This window comes from Diceros bicornis, assembly GCF_020826845.1.
Source record: "Diceros bicornis minor isolate mBicDic1 chromosome 16 unlocalized genomic scaffold, mDicBic1.mat.cur SUPER_16_unloc_1, whole genome shotgun sequence".
Classification (NCBI taxonomy): domain Eukaryota; kingdom Metazoa; phylum Chordata; class Mammalia; order Perissodactyla; family Rhinocerotidae; genus Diceros; species Diceros bicornis.
Window position 1 is genome coordinate 855,067 of NW_026690870.1, and position 22,982 is coordinate 878,048.

Below are 22,982 nucleotides of genomic sequence, written 5' to 3' on the forward strand. Positions count from 1 at the left end.
TTATAAAGGGCACACACACCTCTTGGCAAAATCCATACTCGGAAATCCTTGCAAGCGCCCACCTCTCTAGGCCTAACACAAGAGAAAGGAAAGGTATAGCTTCGCTCATCGTCACTCGCAAAGCATCTTGTGGAGCTCATCTTTTGTGATGATATACACTGATGTTTAATTAATCCAGACACCTTGATGCAGTCGCCTCTCTTGTAAAACGAAAGCAGCAGGCTGGTGGAACAGAAGGAGTTCAGGGATTAAATCCTGAAGTTTGAGTTCGATTCAAGATCCAACACACTAGCTATATGGCCTTGAGCAGGACTCAACCTTCCTAAGTTTCTGTTGGACTGACTGTAGAATGGGTCCCTAATGTTTACCCCACAGGGCTGTTGTGAGGATCAGAGATGATGAAGACTTAGGAGGGGCAAGGACCCAGTCTTATTCCCAGGACTTAGCCAAAGTAAAGGTGTAATATACATGCAAATGATATACTATCTATTATAGGGAGAAAACCACACATTCATAGATATCAAAATTATTCTTTCATTTCTACCTTAATTCTTCAGTGTGAACAACCAGACTAATAAAAGGGGTAGATTGTGTTAACAACAACAGATCATACAGGCTGTGGGAATACTTATTCTGGTTGTGTGTGTGTGGGTCTGTGTACGGGAGGGTTTCTATGTAAATCTTAGCACAGATTGCAGGAGCTCAAGTTATGAAACCAACACTCTGCAAATGATTAACAAAGCAGATGCCTTCAGAGTGACAGCAAACTCTTTAAGGATGAGCCCCTCTGCCAAGGAGACCTATGTTTGGAAGTAATAAGCAAATAAGAAAGGGAAATAAAGAAATGAGAATATTGGCACATTTGATTTCTTTCATATGGAATGAGAATCACAGTCTCTTAGCATTAGAAGGAATGTCAGTTCCAGAAACAAGAATTCCTTCCACAGTGTCCCTCTAGAGAGTAGGTTCCTGCCATGGTTCAAGCACCCAGCACAGAATCTTATACCTGAAAGACACTCAGCTTGGTTTTGCCTCAAAGAAGAGCTAGAAAGTTGTTCCATTACTGAGCTGTGAATTCCTTCCCTGTACCACTCACACACAGAGCCCCCTGAGTTAGACTCTAAAACTATGCTTGATCAATGTTCTGTCTTGTACGTGGAGGCCTCGCAAATATTTAAAGATAGCTTTTGTAGGGCCGGCCCCGTGGCTTGGCGGTTGGGTGCGCGCGCTCCGCTGCTGGCGGCCCAGGTTCAATCCCGGGCGCGCACCGACGCACCGCTTCTCCGGCCATGCTGGGGCCGCGTCCCACATACAGCAACTGGAAGGATGTACAGCTATGACCTACAACTATCTGCTGGGGCTTTGGGGGGAAATAAATAAATAAAATAAAATAAAACAAAAAAGATAGCTTTTGTACCCTTCTCAGGTTAAACTTCCCCAGGGCCCTCATCATTCTGAAAGTGGTCTAACTTCAGAGCTTCCCCTCCATTCTGCCCAAACTCCTGGTGCCTGCCTGGATTCACTTCGGTGTCTTTCTCTACTACATCTCCTCTGAGACGGCTGTAAAGCAAATAGTCACGCAGAAGGACCCACACTAAAGAAGAGCACTTCTGGACTGTCCAAACTCACTACTGGAACATGCTGGTCGTCAATACATCAATTCAGGAAGCAGCTTTAACAAGTAACTTTCAATCATAACATCAACTGGGTTTAGTTACACTAAAGTAGCCAAAGCTTCATTATAAAGCAATCTCATCCACAAGGGAGATTCCCACAAAAAGGACTCATGGGAAAATGTTGACGATAATTTTAGTGTATTAAGAATACTGGTGCCCTCATTAGACTCAAGGTTTTAAAAAACATTCTGTGTATATCTGTGTATATTTCCCAAAACATGTTCCACAGAATATTAATTCTGTTGGCTGTTCATAGGAAGGATTCCATTTTCAAATAGAAGATAATTATTTGAAACTTTAAGTTCACACATTTAAATGGTTCATTTACTGAAAGTCTAAAAGTTTTCAACGTGCTCCCGTGCACTATGCATGTTGCAGAGGGAGAGAGCGATTATGCGGGATTTGGTCAGAGGATGTGTATTCCCTGAAGCATTTTCGGGGTGGAGCCTGCACAGAACACGCTTGGGGAAACGCTGCATCCGCCCGTCCACACCGTGAGGCGGCACAGCAGGGGAGGACTGTCGCCTGGGAACCATGTGCCCTGCAACGCCCTCACCTGTGAGCCTGTAAGAGTTATGGCATATAGTCACTCACAGGCAGAGATGCTGGGCCTTGACCAGTGAGATCCCCAGGAGCCACTGCACCAGGTTGCTGTGATTCTTCTCTAAGGGTTTCTTCATGGGACTAATTAGAAGTTCCAAAAATATCATGCAACTCTCCTCAAGATTCCTTTTTGATAGGGTAAATATCCTTCTGGATTCAAATCATCAATTGAGTTCTTAAGTGGAAATTTCTTGCAGAAACTAATTTAGCGGTACCACTGGGAAGCACTGTCTAGGAGGAATTATGGCAGCACAGGGCTTGGGCGAGTCTTGGTCCCAAGTGGCTACCGCAATTCAGGAGGTGGTGTTCAGATGCCTTTCCAAACTCTCATACACTGCTGGTGGGAGTGCAAACTGGTGCAGCCACTATGGAAAACAGTATGGAGATTCCTCAAAAAATCAAGGATAGAACTACCATATGATCCAGCTATTCCACTGTTGGGTATTTATCCAAAGAACTTGAAAACACCAATTTGCAAAGGTACATGCACCCCTGTGCTCATTGCAGCGTTATTCACAATAGCCAAGACTTGGAAGAAACCTAAGTGCCCATCAAGGGACGAATGGATAAAGAAGATGTGGTATATATACACAATGGAATACTACTCAGCCATAAGAAAGGATGAAATCCAGGCATTTGTGACAACATGGATGGACATTGAGGGTATAATGCAAAGTGAAATAAGTCAGAGGGAGAAGGTCAAATACCGTATGATTTCCTTCATTAAGTAGTAGATAATAACAACAATAAACAAACACATAGGGACAGAGATTGGATTGGTGGTTACCAGAGGGGAAGGGGGGAGGGAGGAGGGTGAAAGGGATAATTCGGTACATGTGTGTGGTGATGGGTTGTAATTAGTATTTTGGTGGTGAACATGATGTAGTCCATGCAGAAGTAGAAGTACAATGATGTACACCTGAAATTTTTACAATGTTATAAACCAATGTTACTGTAATAAACAGATGCCTTTCCAAGACTCGTCTCAGGATTATGCTTTCTGTGGCACTGTACCCCCAGCCCCCTGCTTCTTTTCCTCTTTGAGTTTGCTTTGTGAGATTCCTTTTAACTAGATGGCATTGGTTTGAAAAACTGGGGACTGTGGGGCCAGTGCAGAAGATCAATACTACTACTAACATTCACATGAATATTATTATTATAAATCACAGCTTACATGTATTGAGTGTGTAGTACACGCCTGGCACTTGCACACACACGATCTCATGTAAACTTTAAGACCATCTTGCCAGGTGGTATGTTTGCTTTCCCAGTACAGAGGCTCAGAGAGGTGGAGAAATAGAGCAGGGAGTAAAATGCTGACACTGACGGCTGATGCCAAAGCCCAGGCTCAATTGCAAATCCCCTCAACCCTGAGAACAGCCTCTGGAATATTCCTTTTCTTTGGAATATTCTAGAAGGAATGCAGCCCATAAAACAGGAAAGTCTCAATAAAACTATTATAAAGGGGGAGGCAGAGTCTATCTTTTTTTCTTTTTCTTTGTGAGGAAGCTCAGCCCTGAGCTAACATCCCATGCCAATCCTTCTCTTTTTTTTGCTGAGGAAGATTGGCCCTGAGCTAACATCCGTGCCCATCTTCCTCTACTTTATATGGCATGCTGCCACAGCATGGCTTGACAAGCAGTGCGTCGGTACACTCCCGGTATCTGAACCTGAGAACCCTGGACTGCCACAGTGGAGCGCGCGTACTTAACCACTTGCGCCACTGGGCTGGCCCCAGACTCTATCTTAAATCAAACTATATACCTGCTTTACTCTACCAAGGCCAAATCTCCAATAATTATGCCAAAGACACAAAGATTTAATAAAAAGATAATGGTCAAGAACTTGAGATTAAACTAATACAATGTTATATGTCAATTATATCTCAATTTAAAAAACTGGGGAAAAAAGAACTTAGAGATCAAAGTAGTTTCAATGACAGACATGACAACAGCATTAAAGAGTCAAGGCACATGAGGCCCTCAAACATTAATTTCATGGGAAGTCCAGTGGGTGGGGAGCAAAGAAGAAAGAGAGTATGGTGGCGAGGACAGAATGGAAATGCTCAAAGTAAACGGCTTTGAAAGTTTATTTTTATATCTCCCAAGTTATTTTATATGTCTAAAACTTTGGCATGCAACAGGCACAAAGCATTTTTTTCTTTATTTCTTTCTTTTTTTTTTTTTTGGTGAGGAAGATTGGCCCTGAGCTAACATCTGTTGCCAATCTTCCTCTTTTTGTTTGAGGAAGATTGTCTCTGAGCTAACATCTTTCTCAATCTTCCTCTATTTTGTATGTAGGATGCCTCCATAGCATGGCTTGATGAGCAGGGTGTAGGTCTGCGCCCAGGATCTGACCCCATGAACCCCGGGCCGCCAAAGCAGAGCGTGCAAACTTAACCACTACGCCACCGGGCTGGCCCCACAAAGCATTTTTTTAAAACTGCCAACTATTAATTGACTGATGGCAGGTTGTTGGAATTAAAATTTCTTTAAAAATCTTAATGGTAAATAGCCCTTATTATTTCTAGGCACATCACACCTCTTTCTGCAAGAAAAAAAGAAAGATTTGAAACTCCAGTACTTAACTATCTCTTCTCTTATAAAGAAAGTCTATGAGAAAATAACGTTTGCACTAATTTTGAGGACAGTCATCTGCTCACAGCAGGGAATGACTGGAAAGAATACCGAAAAGAGAAGCAAGAATGGGCAACGAGATCACTTCCTGGTTTCTCTCCAATAAGTCTTTATAATTTTAACTGAAATAAATTCAGAGGTCATTAGATACTTCTGCATTCAAAGGTAAATGCAAGAGAAAAGTTTCCAAATGACTTCTTGATTATCTGCAATTTGGGATCATCTACACTTCTACTAACAAAAAAATAAAGAGGGAACGCTACCAGAGTTTTCTCAAAATGAAGAATGAAAATGCAATAAACACATCACTGGGAAAATGTTTAAAAGAAAAGAAAACCTCTGTATTTCGGAATGAAATATTATCTGATGCAGAATATATACAATAATTGCTCTACTATAAACTCTTTTTTCAAAACCAGAGTTCATCACAGAAACATGAGTTTAAAAAATTAATCATCAGGCTATGAATCGTATTGTCATAAAAGAAAGCCATTCTTTTCTGCTTATAAACAACAAAACGACCACATATGCAGAAGCGTGCCTCAGTACCGCAGTGCAGTGGTGTGGTTACTTGTATAAATATTTAAAGTCAGACCTTTGAATTTATAATGAAGTAGTGTACCACTTTACAAAATAAGATCCTAGTAAATTTAGACGTATGACAAATAGAACTCTGTTCAGAATACTCATTGCTGCTGTTGATATTCTAAAACTAAAAACGTAATGATATTCAGATTCCAGCTAAACAAGCGTAATACATGTGCAGAAATCTTAATAGGTCTTGATGAAACGTTACTGCTAAAATTTTTAAATTATCACATGGGCTTTGTAACTGAGGCACAAGCAAGCTTCTTGTCTGGCATTTTTTTTTCCTGCTCTTATTTTAATGAGACACATTCAATTATCACAGGAAAGAAAAGAGTAAAATCAGAAACAGCTGTAGTTGGCCACACAATGACTGGTGTTCCCCACGGAGACTGACCTTGTCACACAGACGCAGGTGCTGAAAGGCTATGTGATGGGGTGCTCACACGTGTAACTGTGTAGCATGATCATGAAGAATTCAATAGGCATGGTTATTTTCCACCTCAGTTTATGCTAATGTAAGCGCACACGTCATGCTCTTACAATTCATCGTCCCCTCCAGCACGTAGTAGTTGAATATACTTGCTCTTAGCAGAGTCCACACACCACTAACCTAGAATGTTCTGATTATAAAACAAGGTTGAATCCTGTGTTTGAAACTCTGAGGCAACCATAACTTTACCTGTGATTGGAATCTTTGCTGCCACGCTCTCTTCCTTGCTCTCGTCTCCGCAGCCACTTGAAACGTCTAAAAATCAAACACACGATAATAAAAGTGTATTTCAAGGTTATATTTACGGAATAGGCCTTTGCTTTTTTTTTTTCTTAACTGCCATTCCTTTTATTTTCACTGCTTCCCCACCTCCTTTCTTTGCTTAGTTTATTTCTTGTCTGGAATAGTACTGTTCCTAAAAAGAAACCTATTCTAAAACTAAGGTATCTCTATGTTGCTTTCATGCAAAATGATTTAGCCTGACATCTATCAAATTTGACTGGGGCTTAAAACAAGCGAGCCTCAAATCCTGTGCATGTGTATCAGCTTCTGAATATATCCTGAGCAACTCATAGCTCTCCTGGGAATACATTATAGCGGTTTATTGGCATGTCTTAACAATAACGTTAAAATAATCACAATTTTCGGGCCGGCCCCAGGGCTTAGCGGTTAAGTGCGCACGCTCCGCTGCTGGCGGCCCGGGGTTCGGATTCTGGGCGCAGCACCGATGCATCGCTTCTCCGGCCATGCTGAGGCCGCGTCCCACATACAGCAACTAGAAGGATGTACAGCTATGACAGACAACTATCTACTGGGGCTTTGGGGGGAAGAAAATAAATAAATAAAATCTTTAAAAAATAATAATAATCACAATTTCTGGATACTAAAAATTGGTTATTAAGTTTTGGGGGGCATAAACTGATTCTTAATCATCTGTTTAAACTTATAAAAGGTTCTATTATAATTAAAAAGAATGTTTACCAATTATGAGTAAATTCTATTAAGTGATATCAAAAACTTCACAGTACTCTATGTGAAGTACTTGATGGACTCATTTTCATAGAATCATCTTCATCTTTGTGGGATGATAATAATTATCTACTGCCAAGTGCTGTTAGTTCTGTTAAGATTTCAATTTATAAAAACTTATTTTATTGGAAATTCAGCAGGACAGCAGATCTACAATTAGGTTTCCTATTCCTGTTAGACTAAATGAAAGCATATATTTATTGGAAGGTGGTATAAAACAAATAACATATTATACATATTAAAATTAGAAGTGTTCTTGAGTCTGCTTTATTTTATAGGTACACCTTGAGAAAGGGTGTTTGTGTTGACTCTGAATGCGTTTTTGCTGTGGACAGACCCTTTAACAACAGTTACCTTGTTCCCTTGTAAGAACACTGTTGAGCCATAGAGTGGGTTCAGCTTCCTTTATTCCACTACTGTCATTCAGAATAGATGGCAAGCTGCAAGATGATTCATTACTGTGAACGGCCGAACTATCGTCACACTCTTCTGTAGGGGCTTTTTTCAATAACGCTGCTGTCTACAGTGTTTAAAAGAAATAAACTCTTTTATCTGTGCAGCAATTAAAAGAAAGCGGAAAGTATTCATATGAGCCAGCAAATGAGTATTCAAGAGAGAAGATCAAGAGAACAGTCGATCCTTAGGGAGAGATGAAGGGATTTCTGTGACTAGTCATGTGTCTTTCTGGTATGTGTGGTGGGGGCACTCTATGAGTGCCACCAGTAAGCCACTCTGCTTTCCCTGGAGAAGTTCTCCTGGGTGGAAACAGACATCACTTAGGAGAGAAGGAGTATTAAGGCACTTTGTGTTTTAATGAAGCACCCAACTCATTTTTTTTCCCACATAAAAGTAATTATAAATTTTTCTGATTTAAAAGCCTGCAGCTCAATTATGTAATTGCCTAATAGGGTATGCGGGTGCTGTGGATCTTATCTGGTCTCAAGGGGACATAATCCGAGTTTCAGCGGCTTTAATGATGTATTTACTCAAGAGACAGGATTGACTCTAGCTGACAGCAAGGGGACCCACAGGTAAACATCATTTACATGTGACTGTTTAATTAGCCATTTACCCAAGAGATCAAAGTAAATATTTCTGAGCTTCATTAGACTCTTAGCCAAGTAATTTTTAGTAGAACTTTCTTAAAATTTGAAAATCTCTTATTCTTAAGATTTTTATCTACAGAGAAATATGTAACTCATGCTATTTACTAAAGGTGTATATTGTTTCAATACAGGGAAACAACCAAAGATACTTGATTTTGCTAATAGTAAAAGCATGACATGTAAATCAAAACAGTCCTAGAACTCACAAAAGCATTTTGTTTTAAAGTTCGCAAGGCTTGCCCTGCCCACGTCATTTTGGTAACATTGTTCTTTACAGCTGTGCATTTCTTCAGTCACAACCTAACCATTTCAGAAACTGCCTGCTTACTTCGATTTTTAAGGACAGATTTTGTGATTAATTTATTGGTAATTTTTATGATTGTCACTAAGATGAGATCAGGATGATTTAAAAGGGAACAAAAAACCTACGAGGGGAGGCAGAATAGCACTTGATTCATAAGTTATTAATTGGGCAGCCCCTTCTCATTAATAATGGAGTTATTGGGCCGGCCCCGTGGCTTGGCGGTTGGGTGCGCGCGCTCCGCTGCTGGCGGCCCAGGGTTCGGATCCTGGGCGAGCACCGACGCACTGCTTCTCCGGCCATGCTGAGGCCGCGTCCCACATACAGCAACTGGAAGGATGTGCAACTATGACACAACTATCTACTGGGGTTTTGGGGGAAAAAATAAATAAATAAAATTAAAAAAAAAAAAAACCAAGCAACACTGAGAGATCCTTTAAAAAAAAAATAATGGAGTTATTATTTGAAAAATTATGAGTGGATTGGTTGTCTGGAAGTGGGAATACGTTTTCTAATATAAACGACACCTTTTTAAAAAAAGATGACTAGATAGGAAAGGGCAGTAGACCACTACTTACTTCACCCTTGACACGGCTGAGATGTGACCTACTTGAGTGAACAAGAATGGAATACAATGTTGTTACAAAATGGTACTAGATAAAATGGACAACAAAACCGGAAAACAAATCCTTCTTAGGATCTACATTTATTGGGCCAGCCCAGTGGCAGAGTGGTTAAGTTCCCCTGCTCCGCTTCAGCGGCCCAGGGTTTACAAGTTGGGATCCCAGGCGTGGACATGTGCATGGCAGGTGCATCAAGCCATGCTGTGGCAGGCATCCCACATATAAAGTAGAGGAAGATGCGCATGGATGTTAGCCCAGGGCCAATCTTCCTCAGTAAAAAGAGGAGGATTGGCAACAGATGTTAGCTCAGGGCTAATCTTCCTGACCTAAAAAAAAAAAGAAAGAAAAAAAAAAAAGATCTACATTTATCAATAGGTGTGGAACGGATCTAAAAAACACAGGTTTTTCCTCAAGAACATGGTTCTTTCTCAAAGAACATTCACACAACTGGTATCATACCTCAAACAAAACAAAACTATAGGTTATTTATTGAGTCACAGGAAGTGCAGTGAAATGAAAATATGTGTGGGAAGGATAGCACAAGATTACCTCTGAAAAGGGGCATGGGCTTGAGGAGAAGCGCACAGGGGCTGTATCTCCGTAATAATTTATTTCAGGAGAAAGAAATTGGGGAGGAAGGAGGTTAGAGGAGGGAGAGGAGGAGAAGGAGAAAAGGAGGGGAGAAGAAGAGGAGAGAAAGAGCAGAAGAAGGGAGGGAAGGTGCGTGAAAGGGGGAGAGAGAGAAGCCAAGAGGGAGGGGGAAAAGGAGGACGGGTAGGAAGATGAGGAGAAGGAAGATGAGGAGCAGGTCTGAGATAAATAGGGTGCAATGGTAACGACACATGTGAGTCTGGGCTGGTAGGCATGGGATTCCTGGGTTCATTTTATCACTCTCTGTTTGTATGTTTGAAATGCTTAAAAAAGCACTTCTACTCTCTTTTAATCAAAGGGGCAAAGAAAGGGGGGCTTGAGAAGGACTGAAGGTGCTCTGAGAGGCTTGAGGGGTGATGGCCGAGGCTCTGGACCGCACAGCCACACAGGTGTGTGACTTCAGTGCAGAGATGGCAAGCCGCGCCTCCGGGAGGGGCACATGCAGAATCCTCGAACTTTGTGCATGATAAAAATAAAAAGGATCAAAGCCAGAAAACCCTATATTACATATAAGGATGAGAAAACATACATGAAACTAGACACGTTCACAAGACATTAAATTTAGGAAAGGAAAGGCCATCTCTCTGAGGATATGGCTTCTCCAGGGAATGACGAGGACCACGACGGGAACGCTCTAAATCTGGGCTCCTGGGTGGGAGCCCCTCCTGCCTTCCTTGGGAGTCTGCTCCATCGGTTCCCTTGTCTCTTCAGCAGCTCACACTCCCCTCTGTGCCAGCTCCTGAGTCAGGCCCCTTGCTGTCTTGTCTGACCCACAGCAGGGCTCGCTCCTCCCCGTCTCAGTCCCACTCCAAGCAGACAGAACTCCCCAAGGCGCAGCAGAGACCTCATTACAGCCCCGCTCGCAAAGCTCTACCGGCTTTTCAGAATCTACTCAACTAAACACAAACTCCTTAGCCTAGGCTGGACCCGGCACAACAAGGCTCCACTCCCTTGGACCTTCTCGCCCCCAGCCCACACACCAGCCACGGAAGACGGCTCTGTTTCCCGGGTCTCGATGGAGTTGAGAAAGAAAACCAGGATGCCACAAGAGGCTTCTAAGTTCCTTGGAAAATGCTGTGGTAGATATGCTTAATTAGGTTAGCTCCAAAACCTGAATCAACTTTATGTAAGGAGTTGAGATTCCTACATAAAACACTATGCAAAAGGCCTGAGAGCAGAAAGTTAAAACCAACCATAAAACCTCACTATTATTTAATCTTTTTTCAAATATGTTAACCATTGTTAAGAACATGACTATTTCCTTAAATGAATAATTTGTACATCTTGAAACTTATTAAAAAAAATAAAAATTACTAACCCCTGTCCTCTGGTCCACGTTTGTGACTAGGAAAACTTCAGACTTCTTAGCTACCTCTTCTGTGATAGAATTATCACGTTCTTTCAAGGTGGCCATGTGCTGACCCAACTGTGCCCTCAACAAGCCTGAGGCTGACGCTTGTTCAGATCTATAACACAGAAATAGGAGACACGTTAGAAATTTGTAGTACTGGGTTACTTATGAGATTCCCATATTTTCAAAGGCCCCTTAATCAAGTTGGTAAAAGACAGTTCATCCAGAAAAGTCTAGAACCTAATATATTCTGGACTAAGGGAATTTCCAGAGTCTTGGTATTTCTTTTTTAATTTTATTTTGGTTATGATTTCATTGCTAGATGAGCATTCTCAACTTTGGCTGCATACTGGAACTACCTGGGGAGGTTTGCAAAATCCAGGTGCCTAATGCCACCCCTACAGAGTCTAGTAAAATTGGCCTGAGGTGTGGTCCAGCCATTGGGATTTTTTAAGGCTCACAGAGCGATTCTAATGCGCGGCCATGGTTTCAAATCACTGCACAGATAGTCAGCCTCCTCTTAAGTGTAGTTAAGAGAAACAGATCACATTTCCATCTCAACAACAGTTGATTCCTGTTATATACTTACTATGAAATTTTTTAAAAATTAAGATATTATTAGGAAAGAGTTAAAAGGAAGCCTATATTGCTGCCTAGACTACGGTATTTAGATACTAAAAGGAACCAGGTTCCCTTAGGGAAATGCCCTGTTCTAGTTCTGGGGCAGGAAATGTACAAGATGAGCCTGGAAAACCTTGTCATACCAGAAAGCATGGAAGCTATCAAAGACTACTGAGTCATGTCAAAAGGCCTCAGAGGCCATCTTGAAAGGGTTCCTGCTGGCCAAAGATGGGACAATTTGAGCACCAAAAAGAACAATGAGTGCAATGGACTTAAACACAGCAAATATATAAAAATGTACAAGTTCATTTAAAAAATAAATAATAAAAAGTTTTAAAAATAATAAAAAATCTTTGGATTCAGCCTCAAAAAGGAAGGAAATCCCGTCACATTCTACAACATGGATGAATCTTAAGGACACTATGCTAAGTAAAATAAGCTAGTCACAAAAAGACAAATACTTTATGATTCCACTTACATAAGACACCTAGAGTAGTCAAATTCATAGAAACAGAAAGCAGAATGGTGATTGCTAGGTGCTGGGAGAGGGAGAAATGGAGAGCTATTTAATGGATACAGAGTTTCAGTTTTGTAACATGAAAAAGTTCTAGAGATCTGTTGCAGAACAATGTGAATGTACTTAACACTACTGAGCTGTACACTCAAAAATGGTTAAGATGGTAAGTTTTATGTCATGTGTGTTTCACCAAAATTAAAAATATAAACAAATAAACAAACCTTTGGAGGCTGCTAGGGTAACAACTTGATATTCTGAAAATTGGTAAGTAAAGGGATAGAATCAAGCATTTATCTTGCCTTTGTGGTCAAAAAATGCATTTCACAATTAACAAGTAGTTGCTGGGAAAAGTTCTTCCAACTAATAAATGCAGAAGAAATTAACAAATTAGAAAAGTCACCATTTTGTAAGTCCAAATTAATGAATGCATCTAGGAAATGATCATAATTTTGTGGAAACTGCATAACAGTAAACTTTATACTGAAGCATCAGTCTATCAATGTTCAAACCCACAGAGCAGTCTTCCTAACAACATGACAACCAGACATCACATGCGGCCTGAGGGGGGTGTAATAAGAAGTACAAGCACTGGGGCAGCCCGGTGGCGCAGCAGTTAAGTGCGTGCACTCTGCTTCGGTGGCCTGGGGTTCGCAGGTTCGGATCCCGGGCGTGCACCAACGCACCGCTTGTCAAGCCATGCTGTGGCAGCATCCCGTATAAAGTAGAGGAAGATGGGCATGGATGTTAGCTCAAGGCCAATCTTCCTCAGCAAAAAAAAAAAAAAAAAAAGAGGATTGGCATCGGATGTTAGCTCAGGGCTGATCTTCCTCACAAAAAAAAAAAAAAAGAAGTACAAGCACCACCTATGACGTTGTCTTGCCAAAATAACTGGGCTGGAGTATAATCATGTATCTGGATTGAACCAGCAGTTTACAGGTGATAGCATTTCGATCCTGATACAAACAAAGCAAATGTAAAATGACTTTTTTGAGATAATCAAGACAAACTCACAAGAAATAGGTATCAGATAAAGTAAAGAATCTTGTTAAATGGTAATGTATTATATCCTTATATGTTAGAGATATAAGTATTTGTGAGTATTTATAAGTAAAATATGTTGTCTCTTTTAAACTACTCAAAGAAAAAAGTGTGGATGAGGGAAAGATAAAACAAGACTAGCAAAATGTTGACAACTGGTGGATCTGGGTGAGGGGTACATGGGACTTCATTATGTTATTATAGTGGTTTTTGTGAATGTTTTAAAAATTTCAAAGTAAAAAGTTAAAAGACAGTGTACTAATGTCTGCAACTTACTTGGAAATGCATAAAAATAAGAGATTGTGACTGATGGATGGATGGAAATATGAAGAGACAGACATATGGGAGTGCAATCAAATGTCAATGGTAGAATCTGGGTGGTGGGTATATGGATGCTCATTACACAGTTCCTTTTACTTTTCTGTATGTTTGGAAATTTTCATAAGAAAATATTTGGAAAAAAAGTAAGTCTAGGTACAATTCAGAACCTTCTTTAATAAATCTTAATTGTTATAATCTTTGCCTGACCTAACTCTAGTTTTTCCCAAGAGTTGAATAAAGTGGGATGGGTCATCGGAATCCTTGAACTTATTTAAAAACTTCCCAGAAGGATTCTAAGGTTTCTGGCTGGTTTGGTAGAAAGCCCCTTCAGCAACTTGCCTTTCTTGGTTCTGTCTAGACCTCACCAATGTCATGATGCCACCCAATTCCTTTGTTCTGTTTCTATGTAAATGAAGCAACCTTTTTCTACATTTGGTTTCACAAGAGATTTCCCTACCGGGAAAATGCAATCACAGGCTACCAGCAAATTCTAGTCCATTCAGCCGTTACATTTCTCATAATGAGTAAATCAATTGTGCTTCTGGTCTGAAAAGATGCTTACTTAGGTTGAGTTAAACTTGGAAACAAGTTGAAGTAGGGTGAATTAAGTTAGTTAAAGTAGTTGGGATGGACTGAATTATCAGAGACCGTCTCGCTGGTGACTGATACACGTGACTTCTGCAGAGGCAAAGCCAAGGCAAGAGGCTACTAATGTCCCCACCAACTGTAACCATCCTTTGGGCTCTGGTATGAAAGAACTAGCTAAGGTTTCCTATAATTATTATACATACCTCACAAAAGGACAAAACCCATTAATTGACTTGCATGGGGTCAAATAGCAAATGAGCTATGGAAGGAGGTACAGCATCTAGAGTCTGTGACTTCTGAACAGTTAAGCCAACACTTACAGCACAAAACCAGGCTTTCGTGCAGATTGATTTCAGGACAAATTGGGTGAGGAGTACAACAGCCATGGCTCTCCTTGCATGGAGTCTTGCCCATGTTTCTACATAAACACACCAAATCAGAAAATTTGCAAAGTGGTACAAAGGATTTTTTTGTGTGTGAGTGAGGAAGACCAGCCCTGAGCTAACATCCAATGCCAATCCTCCTCTTTTTTGCTGAGGAAGACTGGCCCTGGGCTAACATCTGCGCCCATCTTCCTCTACTTTATATGGGACGCCGCCACAGCATGGCCTGACAAGCAGTGCGCTGGTGTGCGCCCGGGATCCTGGCCAGCGAACCCCGGGCTGCCACAGAGGAGCGCGAGCACTTAACCGCTTGTGCCACTGGGCCGGCCCAAGGTACAAAGGATTTAAAGGAGTTTTTTTTTTCTCTTTCGTCTACTTTACATTGGAAAATTTATAACATCAATGCCACAGAGAAAAAACAAAGTTCAATGTCAGCTAAATTATATACTCCTTTAATTAAAAAGATAATAAAAGAATAGACTTTAAACAGTCTATAATTAACTTCATACACTTGGAATGGCTTCCAATCAGAAAACTGCAATTTAAGTAAATGTACCAACATTTCCTAATTACAACTGATTTACAACAGATTGGTAACTTGACCAAAGTTTTAAATGCAGACAAAATAGTAAGTACCCTGAATTTTATTCTGAACATAATAGGCAGAATAAAATAAAGAGGTTTTTACATACTGTAATCCAAATAATATAAAGCTGACTCAATTTTTCAGCATGAGTTTGAGAGCACAATTGGGCAACTGTATCTGAAAGTAGCCACTAACAAGAGACAATTAATTAGTTGCACCTGGAAAAAAAATAAAATAATGAGTACTCTCAATATGGATTTCATATACGATAAAATTACTTAAGTAATCATTTTTATGTTAAAATATGTTTTCCAGAAGGCAATAATGAACAAATTTTTTATCAATTACCCCAAATGACATGAATTATATTTTAATAATTCACGATTGTCTAAAATAACAACTTGGTCTTCCACCTAATAACAGTAAACTTTTCATATGAAGGTCTTTGAACACTTAATCCCTGATATAACAAAAATCAATAATGATGATAGGAACGGTTTTGTTCTTTTTCCTTTTAAGATGCTTCACTTTGTGAGCAGGAATTCAGAAGTCTTCTCACTATCTTTTAGAGTACGCTGTGGGGCAGGTATCCCATTTTGCAGATGAGATTATAGTAAAGAGATAGACCTCGACAGCCATGGTTGGGTCGGGGCACAAGCAGGGCTGCCGCCACACCAAACACAGTTCTCTTCAACAGGCTTTAAGGAGTTCATAACCCATTAGAGCCTTCCTACTCTGCCTGGCTTAGAATTCTAATGACATCAGTGTCATTAACAATTAAGGAACAAAAGTAGATCAGTCTCTCCAAATCTGTGTTTCTGAAATAGTTTATCAAGTTGACCAGTTGACTGCTTTGGTCCAGGGGAGATCTCAAAGCAGATGGGAATATATCACTTAAGGGAGTGCCCAAAATAATTCCTGGGTGCTGAGGGGCACAGAGGGTGGCTAGAGCAAGAAGAGCAGCAAGGAGCCCGATGCCATGATTAAAACTTGTTAGAGGGGCTGGCCTGGTGACCTAGTGGTTGAGTTTGGCGTGCTCCACTTTGGCAGCCCTGCTTCACGGGTTCGGATCCCAGGTGTGAATCCACACCACTCACTCATCAGCCATGCTGTGGCAGTGACCCACATACAAGATAGAGGAGGATTAGCACAGATGTTAGCTCAGGGCTAAACTTCCTCAAGCAAAAAAAGAGGAAGACTGGCAACAGATGTTAGCTCAGGGCTAATCTTCTTCAGCAAAAATAAATAAATAAATAAAACTCGTTAGAAAGAATCTGTATTTAAAGACCTGACTGCTTATCTCTCAAAGGTCATATAAACACTTGGCACTTTTTCCAAGGCTAGACAGTGAACCAGTGACAATCAGTGTGCATTAAACAGCACCCCCAGTCACAACACACAATGCGGCATAAAAGGGCAATCCTAATCGTAACAGAACATAACACTGACATTAGTAACCATTCCTGACTTCTTTATCTGGCTTAAAAAAATGATTGTGGTAAAGAAGCAGTCTTGCAGCCTCCAGATATTAATTTTAAAATTTGTGTTGGTCATAAAGAAGGATCATTTCTTAGGGAAAGCTGATTTATACATAACTGTAGACCAACAGTCATGCAAAATGCAATCTTTCATAATGTAAATCAATGCTCTCTTATGCATGTTGAGAAACTATACAAATGTCTAGTCTAGTAGATGTAGATATTTTATCTCATCACCCACAATCACAGTTTGGCAGCGTAGGTTAAGAGAGTCACACAATGAATCATTTAGTCTAACAAGTCAGTTTGCACAGAGAATTATAAATGCATATATGCTTTCTACGCCACATACCACAACTGTGGTTTATGCAAAATAGTATATCAACAGATACAAAAAGCAGTGAGAAAGAAACAGGGGCCTGGTTACAGAGCCTCACAACACATAATCACCAAATGACCTACAGAGTGCAGAAAGACTCCGCCCCAGACAGCTTCTTCCACCGCCTTGTAAAGGAGTATTTGAGACTGCTGTTTTTTATTTTGCATGATAAAACAACAGGAAAGAGGGGGAGCCGGCCCCCTGGGTTAGTGGTTAAGTGCACGCGCTCCGCTACTGGCGGCCCACGTTCGGATCCCGGCGCCCACTGACGTACCGCTTGAACGGCCATGCTGAGGCCTTGTCCCACATACAGCAACTAGAAGGATGTGCAACTATGACATACAACTATCTACTGGGGCTTTGGGGAAAAAAAGGAGGAGGATTGGCAATGCATGTTAGCTCAGAGCTGGTCTTCCTCAGCAAAAAGAGGAGGATTGGCATGAATGTTAGCTCAGGGCTGATCTTCCTCACCAAAAAAAAAAAAAAAAAAAAAAAAAAAAAAACAGGAAAGAGGATTTTCTTGCATTGCCCTTTACTGCTTCAGGTTGAAAAGTTACTGACCCGGAAGGTCATTTCCAGCATTTTCCACAGTTTGGAGATCACTAGTACAGATGCAGAAGGTAATGTATACACATTCAGGACTTGTGAACCTCATCTTGTGCTCTGTTAAATGGAACATATGATTGGCCAAGTCTTCTTGTGACAAGGCCCTTTTAGAAACCATCATCTTGACTTCTCACGCCTTCATGGGATTTATGCTGAATTCTACTCTGAAGAAAATCATTAACATAAAACAGCCTATGTGGCACACTGAAGGTAGAGAAAATGATGTTAGATATAAGATAACCAGACCCAAAGCCCCTCTCACTCTCAGCGAAACAAGGTCCTTTCAGGTGGGCTTTCACAGACACTCATCTGCTGACCATGCTCGAGAAATAATTTGTTCTCTGCTAGTAAATAGTGGGGATATATTTTAATAAAAGGAAATATAGTCAGTCCCCAAAATAAAAATCAGAGTTAGGTCACTGGCAACAATTATGCAACATGAATTAGGCACCGACCAGGTGCCAACGCTGGACAACCCATTACACAAATTACACATATGTAATTCTATGACTTCAATAAGTCACTCAGATGCCACAAAGCTTCTGAGGCCATGAAAAGAAACCCACACTACCTAAAAGGTGGGTAGAGGGTATAGAACAGATTTCTGATTGACTCAGGAAGGATGTACAAGAATCATGGTTCACATGTGCCAACTACCCTGCAAATAATTAACCCCCTCTCTCTCTCATCCTAGCTTTATGGCCTTTAAGGGATATCCTTGAAGTGGTGGCTCTCAAACCTGAGTGAGGGTAGTTCCATTAAGGGCTCATTAAAACCCAGATGGCTGGGTCTTACCCCCAGATTCCTGATTCAGTGAGGCCTGGGTGGGGAAAACGTGTTCCCAGGTCTTGTTGATGCTGCTGGTCCAGAGACCATACTTGCAGATTGGGGGCCTGTATCTTCTAGATTGGGGGCCTGTATCACCAGCATGACCTTGGAAATTGAGGAATCCATCTGGGGTTTGGACTTGCCAATGACATCCCTCTAGGGTGGTGGCTAGACTAGATTATATCCTGGGTTGTTCACGAAGGTATGCTAATATACCAGATGAAGGCTACCTGTGCTCCCTCCCCCCAAGTAAGCCCTTAAAACGTTGTTCTGAGTAGGGATTGAGTGGATATATCCAATTAACAATTAGAAACAAATACATTTACAAAGAAGTTAATGGTCAAGTCCATAAAACAGTTAAACTGACAACTACAAGTGTCTATCCCAGTGGTGACCGTGTGGACTAGTGTTTTGTTTTCATTTGGAAGCATCTGGGAACAAGAATGGCCATCCTTCCACAGCAGCAATTTCATCCCAATAATACCTGACTTGCTTTTCATGGCTGCCACCTCCAGGTAAGAGTCTCGGAGGCTGGTGAAGGACAGCTGTTCCACAGGCTTCAAGGTCTTCTTTCAGAATGTCACTGTGATTATAGAGCCTATAAAATAAAACAGGTGCTGCATGAGATGTTTATTTAAGCACAGATGGCCCAGCTTCTAGAATCTACGGAGGTTCTTCGTGGTTTATTGACATATCTGTAATATAATCTAGACACAAAAATGCAGCAACCAGACTATCTCTCGACAAAGATGTAAAATGGGGCATTTTGAAAACCTTGTTTGTGTGTATGTGGCAGTTTTAAATCCATCAGTGGAAGTAACTTTTAACCCTTTGAAGACTTTAATGACCTTCAAATCGACAGCTATGCAATCTCATTCCACATTCCACCTGACTGATAGGAATGCTAGATAATCTTAACAGCAGAAAAGGCTAATTTTCTATTGTCAATCATAACAAAGTTAGATCTCCACAACTCATGTGAAATTTACTTAAATCGTCACTGCTAAGAAATTGAAAACTGCTGGCTGGATACTGGTTATGTCCTCTATTTCTGAACGCAGAAAAATGACTATTATTTCTCCATTCAGATCCCACTGCAATACAATTTTCTTTATTTTTAGTAAGAAGAGGAAGGGAGGGAAAGAGGGATTTAGCCTTCATTATCTATTTCCAGTCTACTGGGGGACTGGTCTAGTCTAACAATTTGGCCACTGTTTTAGGTTAGGTCTGTCACGGTATCATAGTAGCTTCCAAAGAGACTGATTAGAAACTTCCTTTAAAAACATGTCTATTTGGGGGAAAGCATGATTCTAAAAAGCTATAGGAGAAGACATCAAAGACAAAACAGTATTTCTACTTTAAAGAAGCTGATGACATACGTAGTTGGGAATATTCAACATGTACTCCAAAAAGAAAATGAAGCAACTTGTAAAGCAATGTGTTAATTAGCAACATCTTACTAACTTGTAGTTCGTACAACAGTGGGTTAAGTTACTGGATCCACTTGATGGCCATGTGCCTAATATCAAAAGGATGAAAGAGATGTGCTCTGTTTGTCTATTAGAGGGTGAGTGACAAGTGTAGGCTCAGGCACCCTGACTCTGAAGCAGGCTTTTATCCTGGGCAGGAAATACAAATGTCGTGTCATGTCCGTCCCCCACCCCCACCCCCCCCCACCCCCCATTCAAGCCCTATTCTGGACCCTAGGCCACCCTATGGGCGCTCCAGTTCCTTGCCGTGTCTCAAGCTCTTGTCTAAACTCTAAGCCTAAGATTCTTAGTCCTTCTGGGCCACATCCTGTGTTGGATCCTTCACCTCTGAGCTCTGCTGCCAAAAACCTTCCATTTTTTGATCGGGTTGTTTTGTTTTTTGTTGTTGAGTTGTATGAGTTCTTTATATATTTTGGAAATTAACCCCCTGTTGGATATATGATTTGCAAATATTTTCTCCTAGTTGGTGGGTTGTTTTTTCATTTTGTTCATGAATGGCCAACAGGCATATGACAAGATGTTCAACATCACTAATTATCAGGGAAATGCAAATCAAAACTACAATGCGATTTCACCTTACATCCATCAGAATGGCTATAATTAACAAGACAAGAAATAACAAATATTGGAGAGGATGTAGAGAAAAGGGAACCCTCATACATAACTGGTGCAAATGCAAACTGGTGCAGCCACTATGGAAAACAGTATGGAGATTTCTTATAAAATTAAAAATAGAAATACCATATGATCCATATATCCCACTACTGAGTGTTCATCCAAAAACATGAAAGCAACAATTCAAAGAGATTTATGCATCCCTATGTTCATCACAGCAATATTCACAACAGCCAAGACATGGAAGCAACCCAAGTGCCCATCAACGGATGAATGGATAAAGAAGACATGGTATATAGATACAGTGGAATACTACTCAGCCATAAAAAAGACAAAATCATGCCATTTGTGACAAAATAGATGGACCTTGAGGGTATTATACCAGGCAAAATAAGCCAGACAGAGAAAGATAAACACCGTATGATTTCACTCATATGTGGAAGATAAACACGTGGATACGGAGAACAGATTACTGGTTACCAGAGGGGAAGGGAGTAGGCGGAGAGTGAAAGGAGTAAAGGGACACATATGTATGGTCACAGATAAAAACTAGACTATTGGTGGTGAACACAAAGCAATCTATACAGAAACTGATATATGATATTGTGTACCTGAAATTTATACAATGTTATATGCCAATATGACCTCAATAAAATAATTTAAAAAATAAATTAAAAAACAAACAAACAAAAAACCTTCCAGACTCCTGGCCTATATGACTTACAGTACCTATAATACTTCTTTTTCCTTTGGCAAAATCTGGTTCCTAATTCTTCCTGGAAGGCTTTATCTCGTCACCACTCAATTCACAAAATAACACCTGCCCTTAAGAAAAGGAAGACAGGCCCATCGGAGGTAAGCCAATTTCAGAGCAGCAAAGGAGAGCACATAATCACTGGGAAGGCAATCAGGAGTTGTGAGGCAGTAGAGAGACAGAGAGCTCCTTGGCATCACAAGGGCTTGACTATGGAGGAGGAACTTCAGCTGGGCAAGATTTAGACAGAAGGGGAGATGACCCTTTAAGCTAAGGGGCGGCACAGGCAAAGGTGAGAGGAAATGCCATGGTAGGAGGGGTGTCGGGACCAGCAAGGACACAAGTCTGGCCAGGTGGGGGTTGCTGTTTGTGGTGATAAGATAGTAATGGGAAATAAAATTCAATATGAAACTCGGGTGAGAAAATAGTAATAAATCTTGCGGATTTCTGAGCTATGGCTGGTTTCTTGAAAGCAGTGTTTTTGAGAGGGTTAGCCTGGCAGCCGTGCACAGATGCAGTTGGTGAGGGGACAGACACGAGACCCAGACACAGCCAGGAGACTGAACTTGTGCTCTAGATGGCAGGGGAAGAGTGTGTAAGTGGGAGAGCAGTGGTGGGGGTGGCAGAGAGGGAGAACAGTCATTCACGGCTCAGCTGGGGGGAAGTCAAGCGCCTACAGCTGGTGGGGTGGGCTCGCGAAAAACTGGGGTGTGTGCCTCACTCAAAGGGCCAGTCACTCCCAGCTCCCACAGTGGAATGTGTCTCAGTGACGTCGATCTTCCTAGTTTTCAAGAGAAGCTGGAAATTCACAATTGCTAGTTTTATTTTTACGTGACATCTCCCAAATTTAAAAATCTGGCAGCTAATTCAAAAGGAGGTTAAATACTATGCTGGACAAACAGAGCTGGTCTGCAGGCTTGGGGTCTCCAGCTTAGACTGCCTCTAGTCTCACCTCCCACCCCAGGTGGTAGACCCTGAGCAAGGACCAGGGCTTGATGTTTTTGCACCTCCTCTGAAATGCTGGTACAATGGCGGAAGTCAGCAGACGCTCACCAATGCTGGGGTACCACAGTGGGGTATAGGCAGGGTGTTCGGGTGGCAGCAGCCTCCCTCCAGGGAGGAGTATTTTATCTCTGCCATTCTTAGGAATGGTGATAAGAGAAAACAGTTTTAGTGGTTTTATTACTGTTTATAAATGCTCTACAGACAATGCACCCTTTGTTGCCTGTATCCCCCACCCCCCCACCATGGTATGCCAGTGCTAAATAATACCTGATTGTCCAGTCAGGACAGATGCCAGATAACCTTTGTTCTTTTCCAATTTGATCAATCCAAATATCAGGCTTACTTAGACTAGCTCTTCTCATACTTGTCTAGGAGCTTCTCTGACTACCTCATTCACAGGGATCTTTCTTATCCCTGAATTCCTTTAGCACAATACAGACCACATCCTACATTGTACTGTTCTCTAGTTATGTCATGTCTGTCTAGTCTTCTCAACAAGACCAAAAGCTTGTTGAGAACAACAACTGGACTTCTGAATTTTTATCTTACTTGAAGTTTCATGTTGCACTCAGCACAATACTGAAGACATACTTAACATCACGAGTTGAATGACAGGCCAAGATTTAAACCTAGATTAGAGAAATCCATGACACCTATTTTTACAGTATGTTTTTATGCGGTTGCTGTTAGACCAGTCCAGGGCTTCCATGGCGTCCATG

General features: G+C 41.1%; 1 long non-coding RNA gene across 2 annotated transcripts in view; it reads right to left on the reverse strand.

The window, feature by feature from the left end:
• Positions 1 to 10,760: 10,760 nt before the first annotated feature.
• LOC131401786 (uncharacterized) overlaps positions 10,761 to 22,982 on the reverse strand; it is a 38,309-nt gene continuing 26,087 nt past the window's right edge. Inside the window, exons 2-3 of one of the 2 annotated variants that reach the window (XR_009217963.1) lie at positions 18,884 to 18,997; positions 10,761 to 11,169 (exon numbers count right to left, since the gene is read on the reverse strand). This is a non-coding gene — a long non-coding RNA (uncharacterized LOC131401786). Of the gene's footprint in view, positions 11,170 to 17,537; positions 17,736 to 18,883; positions 18,998 to 22,982 lie in introns of those variants that run through there. The other variant, XR_009217962.1, reaches the window with a different exon arrangement.